Consider the following 12062-nt stretch of genomic DNA (forward strand, 5'->3'; position numbering starts at 1 on the left):
CTTTCTTTCTTTCTTTCTTTCTTTCTTTCTTTCTTTCTTTCTTTCTTTCTTTCTTTCTTTCTTTCTTTCTTCTTTTTCTTTCTTTCTTTCTTTCTTTCTCTCGCTCTTTCTTTCTTCTTTCTTTCTTTCTTTCTTTCGTCAATAATCTTTTTCTACTGGGGTTCAATTTTCCAATACTTTTCGGGCATTTTTTTTTTTTTTTTTTACTCGAATGCTAGTTATGGGTCTAAGAAAGGAAAGAATATCAAGAATAGGTTTATTCCTTTGTGAGCTAACTGCCTCAGAAAAAGGTGTACTCTTTTCAAGGAAGGTGGAAATAGAGCATCAAATACTGGAGGAAAAACTATTTAGCTTCCTATGGGATATTTAGTAGATCAGAGTACGCAATTTACTTGAGCTTTCAGGTTTTTCCATTTGTTCCGATTACAATTCCATTCAAATATCTTAACTTTGAGTAAGAATCTTGGTACTACTTAAGTTCAACTAATGGAATTCAGAGACCACTGGAGTAGACTCTGCATTTACTTTGCAGTTTCATCAGCCCTGTAGAGATGAGAGTTAGTTTTAGGGTAATCATTTTATCACCCTGGCCTTTTTACTATTTTGAGCTGGGAATTAAAAACTTTAAGTTGCTGTTTTTCTTTCTTTAAAAGTTTTAGCACATTTACAAAGTCAGTTCATCCTATCACCCCCACATGCATTGTACCCACTGTATAGTTCTGGGGCAGCTCTCATGTACAGATCCTACCTTCTTGTCACTAGCAGTGACTTTATTCTGGGTAATTAAGAGTGCTGATGGTAAAAATAAATACCTATCTCATTTTGGCATGCCCTGGAACCCACTGTAGTATGAGTGCCACTGGCCACGTGGCTTTCTACCTGCTGCTCCTCAAAAAAACTGGGAAAAAGAGCTGGCCAGATAGCTCAGCAGACTAAAGCATCTGTTTAGGGGGATGCAAGGACCTGGGTTTGATCCTTGGCATGCCGTGCTGGCCCTGCCCTCTCAGGTGTGCTGAGGGGACTGAGAATGGGCATGATGGTGCACGCCTGTAATCCCAGCACTTGGGAGGCTGAAAACAGGAGGATCACTATAAGTCGATCTGTATGGTGAGACCCTATAGACCCTGTACCAAATACATTAAAAACAAATTGGGAACAATCTTCAGGGAAGAGAAAGTTTATCTAAATGGGAGGAATACAATGAGACAAGATGAGAAAATCCTTGTGCTATTTCAGCCTGGCTGTTACTGAGTTCTTCCTTTCTTTGCAGAGATGAAACAAGACTTAACCTCTCGGGGCTAACATCTGCACGCCTTTCAGACACATACACAAGTTTTCTGACTGGTTATCTGAACTGAAGAGAGGAGGGGGTGGTACCTTATGCTCTTCAGCCTAAAGACATTTGGAGAACAGATCAAGTTTTAAAAATCATTTTACTCTCCGGCTACCTGGGTCTGGCTTGCATATATCCCTACATAAGTGTGTGTCAGAAGTTTTGTCCTCAGTGCATTGGCGACAAAAGGTGCGGGTCTCTTTAAGCGGAAGGAGATTCAAGAAGGGTGCTTCTCTCGGAAGGGATTAATATATTTCTCAAGGGATCTCAGCTGGTTCCTCCAACAGCAACTTGTTATCAAAAGAACAACAAGGGCTTCGGCCCCTGAGTGGCTCTGGCTTTCGGTCTTTCCATTGATGCCTTTCAGACTGCTCCCGCTCTTGCCTTTGTGACGTCAACTACCATCAGCTCCTTACAGAGGAGGCCAAATGAGCCTCCTAAGCTTGAACTTTCACCTCCACAACTGTGCAGACTTCATTTTTCAAATTTTTAAATTTAACATGTACAAGAAAGGGGTGATAAACAATACAGTGGATGTGTCAATTAAAAAAAATACTACAAAAAAGGACACAGATATCTCAAAATACTCTCCTTTAAGCACACCTATTCTATTATTCTTGGTACTTTCTGAAGCAGCTTTGGAAGTTCTATTTTATGTCTCTATAAGTGTGACAAAAATATGCCTAATTTCGAATACCAACCAACAGAAAGGCTGTCACAAAAATATTACACTGTCTCCAGCCATCCTATTCACCGGACCTGGGACCATGGAATTTTTGGCTCTTTTTGCAAGCCAAAATGAACATGAGAGGTAAATGTTTTGAATCAATTCAGTACACTCGGGCTGGCCAGATAGCTCAGTAGACTAAAGCACCTGCTTAGGCAGGCATGGGAGACAGGGTTTGATCCCAAGAATGCCCCCCTAGCCCTGACTCCGGAGAGTGCTGAGATGGCCACAGAGACTGAGCATGATGGTGCTTGAGAGGCTGAAAACAGGAGGATCACTACTAGTCTGTCTGTGTTGTGAGACCCTGTAGACCCTGTACTAAAAATACAGAAAAAAGAATTCAGTAACTGAGGCAACCATGGCAGCACAACTGAAAATACTCATAGGAGTACTTTGAGAATTGCTTTATAAAATGGTCAGAAAGATGGGGCAAGTGTATTGAAGCAAAAGGGGGTACTTTGAGGGGAATTTCTGACAATGTGCCTTTTACTATTATATATATATATAATTGGCATATATATATATATATATATATATATATATATATAATTTGGTTGTTGCAGGGTCTCACTATGCAGCTTGCACTCGTGGTGATGCTCCTGCCTTCAGCCTCCCCCTGCTGGGATGACGGGTGTTCGCCACTATGCCCGGACTCTGTGGCTGGCTACCACTTTTGAGGCACCTTTAGCTCTAATCACCTATTCATTCAGCAACCACTTGCTGAATGATTACTGAGTATAATAGCCAGACATCGCACTTGATTCTGAGCACTTGAAGAGGGGTACCTGAGGATGATGACAACATTCCTTTCCCGGCCCAAGAAGCCAGTGAAGTCAACAGCCTACAGCAAGGCTTAGAGTGACAGCCCTCGGGAAATAAAACAGCGCACCCACACTGGGAGGTAGCAGCCCACTTACAAATCCTGCGGCTCACTGAGTAATAGCGATAGAACTTGCCTGAGTGTCTGCCTGATACAACTGGTTTCCGTGACCTGAACTTTTGAATAGGGTGGATATATAAAAAAAAGTTTGCAAATTTATCTGCAGACTATAGCTGGACACTTAACAAGCACATAAATCAACTTTTGTTATAGTCTTCTGCTAAGTGACCCCTGTGAAAAGGTGCATAAAATAAGTCTTGTCCTCAGAAAGTCTGAAGCAAAAATTAAATGATTTTTGCAGTTGTGTGGTATGCAATCCTGTGAAATTTTCACCTAAAATTTCTATTTACAATCAGACAACGAATTTTTTTAAGAAACACATTGTTTTCCTTCTCTTGTTCCAGCAATGGGGAAGCTTAGAACCAAATGCTCCAGCGGTAATCGTGCATATTATTTAAGAAACTTGTGCTACTTATTCTGATAACACTTCTATTTATTAAAATGGCTTTGTTGTTTAGGAATACAATGATAAATTACAAATTAAAACCACAAAGATGAAGTTACAATTTAATTATGGTATACTTAGAATTCTCTATAAAAATAGAAACTTTGTTTGGTAAAGCAAATAATGGTTAAAATGAACCTTTGGTACTGGTAACTAAAACTGTTTTTATTTCATTGGGGCAAGTAAAATTCATTTCAAAAACTGAATTTCTTTCTCTCTTTCTTTGTCTATCTCTTTTTCTCTCTTTCTTCATCTTTCTTTCTTTTTCTTTTCTTTCTCTCTTTCTCTTTCTCTCTCTCTTTTTCTCTTTCTCTCTTTCTCAGACTCAGCCCACACTGAGGGCAAAGGGCTGACATGGCATGTGGTGCCAGAGGTCAAACTGAGGTCCCTACACTTTGCCTAAGTTTGCCTAAGCAGGCACTTTATACAACACTGAGCTACCTCACTGGCCTCTGAATTTCTTTCAAAGTTCAATTTACAAGGTCAAATCCAGATGAACATGAGTTGAAATATAGAAGATACAGAAAAATCAATGATTTATTAAGATCGATCTGCTGTTACATGGACAAAGTAACATGCCTTCAAATCCCACTATGCGCATCTGCCAATCTTGACACCCATCTAGGGTAGCAACGTGCACAGGTGACGTAAATATAAACCAAACATTGAGTTTGAGAAGTAAACATTCTACTTATAACTGTGTGGGACAAATATCTTTATTCTGAATATGTATGAGATCACATATAAAATAATTGTACTTTACAATAAAAGGCGAAGGTTTACGTTACTATTTCTCAAGATTATATGTGTGAGGGCAACAATTAGTAAAGAAATACAACATGACGATTAGATAAAACATGGTTTCAAATCTATATGAATATCCTCATTTAGTTATGCAGACATTTGTCCTAGTGAAATTCAGGTTTATAGTAATAAATGAGTTCTAGAAATAATGCCATTTAAAATTTTTCTAAGCCAAGAAAAGCAAATTATTTTTTCTTAAGCCATTAAAAGCTAGTTTTTCCTGGTTATGTCAGTAAGAAATAAATCTGTCAGAGTCTTTCCTTTAAAAAAATTCATTTTCCAAATCAAGCATCAGAAACCACACATAAGAAATTCAGCTAAAAAATACTATTTTCCAAGGAAGAACCCAGAAAGTAACTTTGGATTAATTATACCTTTTTAAATTCTTTCTTACTAAGTTTTCAAACTGTAGTCACTTTTAAAAAATGTACTAAATAAAATAAAGTCTCACAAAATGACACATACTAAGGAAAATAAGCTAGGCTACAAAATATAATGGGATGTTTTTATTTTATTTTATTTTATTTTAGGGAAGGATCTACAGGGTGTTCAGGGTCTCACTACTAGATCAGACTCGTAGTGATTCTCCTGTTTACAACCTCCCAATTGCCATCTCAGAGCACCCCAGGGGCGGGTCCAGAGATCGAACCTCCAGCCCGTGTGCCTGCTTGCAGGCACTTTAATCTGCTGAGCTATTTGGCCAGTCCTAATGGGATGTTTTGATATTTATATTGGAAGGTGTTTGGCTGTGACCCAGATCCAGTAAGTAAAGTTTGTATTCCTGGAACCAATGGACCTTGAAAATAAGATTAGAACTGCATCTTTATAAAAAATAAGTGTACTATTGTTAATGGTTTATGAATTTAAATGTTGGATTGATTTAATAAAAGCCAATTGCACAATTCAAGTTGGCAACTCTTTAAGTCATAGCCTTCTGAATAAACTGAAGTCTATGGAAAAAGTGTCAAAGTAGCAATTCCATTCTCTTTTCTACAGGGAATTTAAAGAATTTTATGATATCTTGAAGCCAGCAGATTTTAGTTCTTATTAGAATGCCAGAGTCAACCTTTCACAGTGCAAGATGTAATGGCATTTAAGGAACCAAATCTAACAAAAAATACATGGCATAATATAGAAATATAACTAAGGGTATTCTACGTATGTGTAAGGAGTATATAATTAAAAGCTTTAGTAATGTGAGCAAAAAGCTTGACTTTTACTCAGTAGTTTAAAATTTGGTGAAATGTACATTAAAGAATTCTTGTCAAAACTGAGAGCATCAGCTTCTGGGAAAAGAAGAATAGGTCTAGACATCAATACATATATCTAAGATAGTTTCCACATTGATTGTTCTTTGACAATAGTTAAGGTGTTAGTGCTCTTAAACTAATAGTAAATGCATTAACAAAAGCTACCAGTAGATATTTGTCTAATCTCAGTTTATGGACTGCCTTTCTGAGAAATATGCTTTTGCACACGAATGCCGAAGAGAGCACATCTAAGGAATAGAGCACATCTAAGGAATATAATTCAAGGCGATGCTATCCCTTATAAGGACTCTTAAAGGCATACTCCAAAAAAATTAAAAGGTGAATGACAAAAATCATTTGAGTTTATATATAACAAATGTATTTTACATGTAACAATCTTTTGTTCATTAATAAGGGGAAAGAATCCCAATAGAAAATTACTTGAGGAACTTACAATATTAAAAAAACGATGTACATGTGACCAATAAGGATGTTGAAATGTTTAACATTGCCTTAACATAAAAATCTCACAATTTTCTCATTAATGAATGAATTACTTAATTATTATAGGACACAGTATTTATTTATTTATTTATTTATTTATTTATTTATTTATTTATTTTTGCGGTACTAGGGATTGAACTCAGGACTCTGCGCATGCCAGGCAGGAGTTTATTCTACTGAGCTCTTTCCCCAGCACAGACAGGATATTTTAAAGCTTACTATTTTGACATACAGTCCTTTTCCTGGAGACAAATTTGTCAAAATGATTAGGAGACTTAAAAGTATGCATATTCTTTTTAGAAGATTTATTTCCGGAATTTACATTTGAAGATAAGTAACTAATAAGAATTGTACTTAAAGTCTTTTCTTTCTTTCTTTCTTTCTTTCTTTCTTTCTTTCTTTCTTTCTTTCTTTCTTTCTTTCTTTCTTTTTGAGACAGAATCTCACTATTCAGTTCAGGCTGGCCTTGGGTCACTTTTGTAGCTCAGGATGGTCTTGAACTCGAAACTAGCCTCAGCCTCCTGAGTGCTGGGGATTATAGGTATGCACCATCAAGCCTGGCTGTGCTTAAAGTTTTTCAGAAAAAATATTCTCTGCACCTTTATTTATAAGGTCAAACAGTGATGATTTCCTAAATCAATGAGAGTAATATGCAACAGAATAAAAAACATTCATAAAGTGTGATTTGACAGCTTTGCTTAGTCTATATTTGTACTAATATTTTCAATAGTAAAAGATATCACTATTCTGTCTCCATTTTTATTTATTTTATTTTACTTTATTTTTTTGCGAAACTGGGGACTGAACTCAGGCCCTTGAGCTTGCCAGGCAAGTGCTTATTCTACTGAGCTATCTCCCTGGCCCCTCCATTTTTAAAGAATATTAAAAAATGGTTTTACTAAAAATTTTCAATAATCCTTCAGTTTGAGACATCCTAATGCTTGACTGCTTTGTAGTCCTCTGAAGTTTTTTTTTTTTTCTTCTTTGGTATTGGGAATGAACTAAGGACCTTACGGTCCTCAGTTGGCCACTGATCTCTATCTTCAGTCCCAAAGGTCTTTGAAATGCTGGACAGAGAAACGACAGAAGCAACCATCACTGCTTCTCTTTTAGGTTGACATCTGCAGCCAAGAAATATTTTTCACATGTTCATTTTATACAATATTTGTTTTGTTCTAGGAAGCACTCTAGGAGGCTTGATGTTTTGCATAACAGCTGCTGCAATGTCCATTTACTTTCACCCAGCAGAGCTACTTTACAGCTTGACCCTGAGGGTATGAAAAGAAGCGTTCCATTTTGCTTGAAATTCAGAGAAACCAAATGTCTATGATATTTTTCAATTTGGTGTAGAAAAACAAGAAATAAAACAATATTTGTTTTAGTGACTCTTTCATCCTTTTAATTAAGAATTCTTTATAAACCATTTATTTAAGTAGTCTAGTCTAGAATTTTGCTGATCATTAATGCTCAACTAATTGGTCTGCACTTCTTCAGGATCTTGTTGGTCCTTTAGAGCAGAGACTTACTATGCAGTTCAGGCTGGCCTTGAACTCACTGTGTAGCCCAGGCTGGTTTCAAACTCACAATGATCCTCCTGCTTCAGCCTCCTGAGTGCTGGAATTTCAGGTGTGTGCCACCACATCTGGTTTAGGATCTTTTTGAAAACTGGAATATTTGCTTCTCTCTCATTGTCTAAAACACTAAGAATACTTTAGTAATGACTCCATCAGCGCAGTCTTGGCAAGTAATTATGTGAATGCACATACTTTACACAGGTAGTTGCTGTCTTTTCTCTTATTTGGAACTTCAATTTCTTTGTAATTTTTTCCCCTCAATACTGGGGATTGAACCGAGGACCTTCAAAGTAAGTTACATCTCACAAATCACCAACTTGTCTGGGCTGGGCTCCTGCTTCAGGCTCCCAGAATATTGGGATGATGTTTGTGCACCACCACACCCTGAATTTAACTATTAATTTTATATCTCTCTCTTTACCCCCCATGGAAGTAAAGTAAAATGGGTTAGTTTGCTGTCTCTGTTGTTTTAGCACTACAGTAAAAAGTGGGGTTAGCAGAAGTCATCTTTGAACTAATATGTTTTATGATCGCTACTATTTGGGGTATGATTAATATGTGGCAGACACCATGCTTTTGTAGATGCCAAATCACTTAAGGTTCACAACATCTCAACTGTAATTTTTGGTTTTACAAATGGAGAGACAGAGGCTGCAGCCATGTGTGGACCTGGTGACTTCGCAGAGCTGTAGCACTAACAAGAAGCTAGCAGATCTAGCGTCAAACCTCAGTCAGACTAGTCCTCAAAGCTCATTCCAAATCCAACACACTGAAGTTTTGGCTTTGCTGTTAGCAATGAGAATGTTTATTCTCAAATAAATCCGTAGGATCCTGACACAGCAGCACGAAGGAAGAAGTGCTCATTTAGAAGTGAGACACGATGTTTGGAAGGCTACTTTAAGACCCAGAGAGAATTGTAAGGTGTTCGTAGAAAAGCAGTTCATAACCCTGTTCTACAATATGCCATGTCCCAAGAACACCATTAATTTATAATATGGACCTATAAAATTCTAAAATTCAGCTGCTTTTCCTTTACAACAACCTTTATTGTTATAGCATTTCGTTTAGGTATGTCTACTTTGTTCTTTTTTTTTTTTTTTTTTGTAGACCTGTACTCACACAAACTTTAAAATGTGGTCACACTGGATTCTGAGTGTATTCCTCACCTGCCTTATAGATTGACTCTCACAAATCAGATGATTTTCAACCCTTCTTCTGAGTGTGGATTGTGAATTCCTGGGTGCTTTCAAAATTCTTTAAACATACAACCCTCTTTTGAAGAATGGCCAGCAGGATTAGCATTCATCTTTGGTAAGCGCTGTGAGTACCTCTGCATTCCTTAATCATAATTACTTTTACACAAAAGCTTGACTGGGTCATTGGGTCTTCTTTGTAAGATGGTGTTTCAGTCATTGCCAGAAGTCTGTTATTCCAGTAATGTTAGCCATGACTCAAAAAAAAAAAAAAAAAAAAGAAAGGTCATTTCAAGAATATAAAGTATTTTATTAGGCAACTATTCTCTTTCTATATCCTCTTTCCTTTCCCTAGGGATTAAAAACAAGTTCTCCCAAATTCTTCAAGTTCTCTACACATAATTGTGAAATCACCGGAGGTATACACCAGGTCTTTTCTGTGCATTGTCTACTGTTCACTTCCTTATCATCCATCAAAAGTTACCAGCATTGGCATAATTGGTGCTCCAATGTCAACTGTAGAAATTGGAATAAGCAACTCTGTGGAAGTTTTCTGTTTGTAATGGGCAACCAAGTGGCTTTACAATTTTTTGTTGCTTTTCTTTTCACTCTTTTGCATTCAGTAATATTTCAGCTTCTCAAAAATAATTTCAATTCTCCAAGCTTGTTTCTTCCTATCTTCTGGCTCCTTCTAAATTATTTCAAACACTCAACAAGACTCTTTTGTACAATTGACATGGTATAAACAGAAGTTATTCCATTCTTCTTCCTAAATTGGACACTCAAGTTCCTGTAAGTCTCCAATACTGATGACTGCTTTGTGCTTCTTTCCAAAGGTCTCATCTAATCCAATGTGAAATGCCTTCTGGTAATTTGCAAATGTATTTTTGGCTTCCTTCTCCTTCTTGAATGTTGAACTTATATCCATCTCTAGTAATTTCTAGTTGAAAGTCTGATGGCATATTCAACTCAATATACTCAAAACAGAAATGTTATTTCTCCCTAACCTTGATTCACTTCTGTCTATGCTCTCAATTATTGACCCTGCCATCACACCAGTTGCTTAGAAGCTTGAGTCTTTCACGACATCCTTACCTCTTATCAACCTCTGATTCATCAGCAAGACCTTCAGTTCTACTTTCAAATTAGATACAGTATTTTTCCATTTTTAGGATCTCTGCAGCAACCATAGTAATCCTTTGGCATGGACAGTACCAGTCTACCTGGGGAGCTTTTAGTCTTGTTTTCTTATATCTGTTGTTTATACAGTGACAAGAGAGTGATATGTTAATTAAATTGTATCACTCTGGTTAAATCTTCTAGTAGTTCAGCAGTTCACTGAGAACAAAATAAAAATTACTTACCATAGCTTTTAAGAGGCTTGATGATTTGGCTTCCAGTGAGTTTTCTGACCTCATCTCATTCACATGCCTCTCTTTTCCTGAGCCTTGGAAATGCCAAGTACATTCCTGTCTTAGGGTCTTTACCTGTTCCTTATGATTATTATCCCAGGTGTCCAAGAGGCTAGTACCTTTCCAACCAGGTTTGGGTCACCTGTAAACACCTTAGTAAAACCTCCCATTCACCAGCCAAAGTCATCCCTTTCCCCACTGTGCTGCTCCCACAGCCCCTCTTTTTAACATTGTAGTATTATTATTCATTCCAAATGACTATGGAAATCTTATTTACTTGTCTTTTCTTCTCAGTGTGATCTGTTAGGGCAAGAACTTTGCCTTCACAGTAGCATAGCTGATGCCAAAAGTGTCTACCACAAAGAAGTCTTCAATACATAGCTGTGACACCTACAAAACATAAATGTCTCCAGATCTCTTAAATCTCAAGTAAAACAAGCTGTTTGTAAGAACTTGGTGAACTTACCTGCAAACTTTTGCTCTGGTACTGGGAAAGGGTAGAATACTGACCTTATTTCAACTTGGCAAAAAATTTAGTTTTCGGCATTTAAAAGACAAGGCAAATCCCACACCTCCTAAAAAATTTAGAAGGGCACTGCACCAAGAATCATTCCATCATTCTTCTAGTTTAGTTGAATTTGGTACATCAGGAAAGAGGACCACAGATGAAAAGGACCACCTTACAATTAGCAGGGAAAAACATCAACTTGATCAAACCACCAGATACAGAGAGCAAATTCAAATCCCTTTTAGAGTTGTGAGGGGCACTAATTTCATTGGGCACCTCAATATCCCATTCCTGACTGAACATAATTGCAAAAAAAAAAAAAAAAAAGTACCTTGTAATATCCTGTGCTAACTAGAAGTCAATACTAAAAAACAATTAGGGCAAAGTAAAATGTAGTGCAATACTAAAGAAATCATTCATTGAGTGCTTGGGAGTGCTTTGGCAGGCCAGAGGAAGCACCACGGAAATGGGAAAGTGAGAAGCAAAACTGGCTAAGTCTGCAACAGGAAAATGCTGAGCCCCTGGCTTAAAATCTACTAAAAATTCTGAAACTGCGACAGCAGAATGTGGCAGCAAAGCACGACACAGAACAGGGCCCTTGTGAAAGCTGGGCCCCATGCAGTTAGGGTCACACACCGAGGAGGACCACCTTGGCAGGAGCACAATCTTCAAGGACCAGGAACGCTCCTTGCTGCCCTGCCACCGAAGTAGCCACCGCTGTCCACGTACCAGCGGGTCAGGCCCTGTTGGCCTTGACGCTGGTCCTGCTGCTGGGGCGCAGCTCGGAGCACCTTTCCTACTGACAGAGGAGAAAAGCCAAGGGTTTCTGAGGCTCGGAAGTCGAAGCTCCAGACACGGAGTGAGGCAGAGGCAGGGAAGCCTAAGATGATGCCCCTCTTGCCAACCTTTTAGAGTCACAGCTGCTTTTCTTTCCAGAGAATACCCTCTCCGGAATCCAGCCACCTGTGCGCTGGGCTGGGCGGAGCAGGGGGCTGGGCTTCAGGGTGTGCCAGACAGACAAGGGGAAAGGTAGCCCGAGGTCTACACACATTCCTATGGGTTGGCTCTCTACCCTCTCTTGGCAACAACCTCTACGCCAGGGGCTCTGGAGGGCTCGTTCTTTTCCACCCGCCGTGGGCACTGTGAGAGCGAGACCCTTAGCAAGCCCGGGCCTCAGCGCTTCTGAGCGCCTCGGGTCGCCCCACTCGTAGCAGCCTTAGGCAGCCTTGGAGCGCTTGGAAGAAGTGGCCGGGACTCCGGGGACTGGAAGTTCGCAGCCTCGGGCACCGGGGCGCTGCAGGGGCGCCGGGTCAGCAGTCTGGGCAGCGGGGCCGGCGGAGACCGGGTCCCCACAAGAAGGGACAGACTTGGC

At 38.9% G+C, this 12062-nt stretch overlaps 1 long non-coding RNA gene across 1 annotated transcript in view; it reads right to left on the bottom strand.

Moving 5' to 3' along the window:
- Positions 1–6530: 6530 nt before the first annotated feature.
- The window catches only part of LOC111818288, a 6681-nt gene continuing 1149 nt past the window's right edge, over positions 6531–12062 (bottom strand). The window contains exons 2-4 of the long non-coding RNA XR_002822315.1: positions 10460–10572; positions 8744–9027; positions 6531–6634 (exon numbers count right to left, since the gene is read on the bottom strand). This is a non-coding gene — a long non-coding RNA (uncharacterized LOC111818288). The remainder of the gene's footprint in view (positions 6635–8743; positions 9028–10459; positions 10573–12062) is intronic.

This window comes from Octodon degus, unplaced genomic scaffold (genome assembly GCF_000260255.1).
Source record: "Octodon degus isolate 3935 unplaced genomic scaffold, OctDeg1.0 scaffold00086, whole genome shotgun sequence".
Classification (NCBI taxonomy): domain Eukaryota; kingdom Metazoa; phylum Chordata; class Mammalia; order Rodentia; family Octodontidae; genus Octodon; species Octodon degus.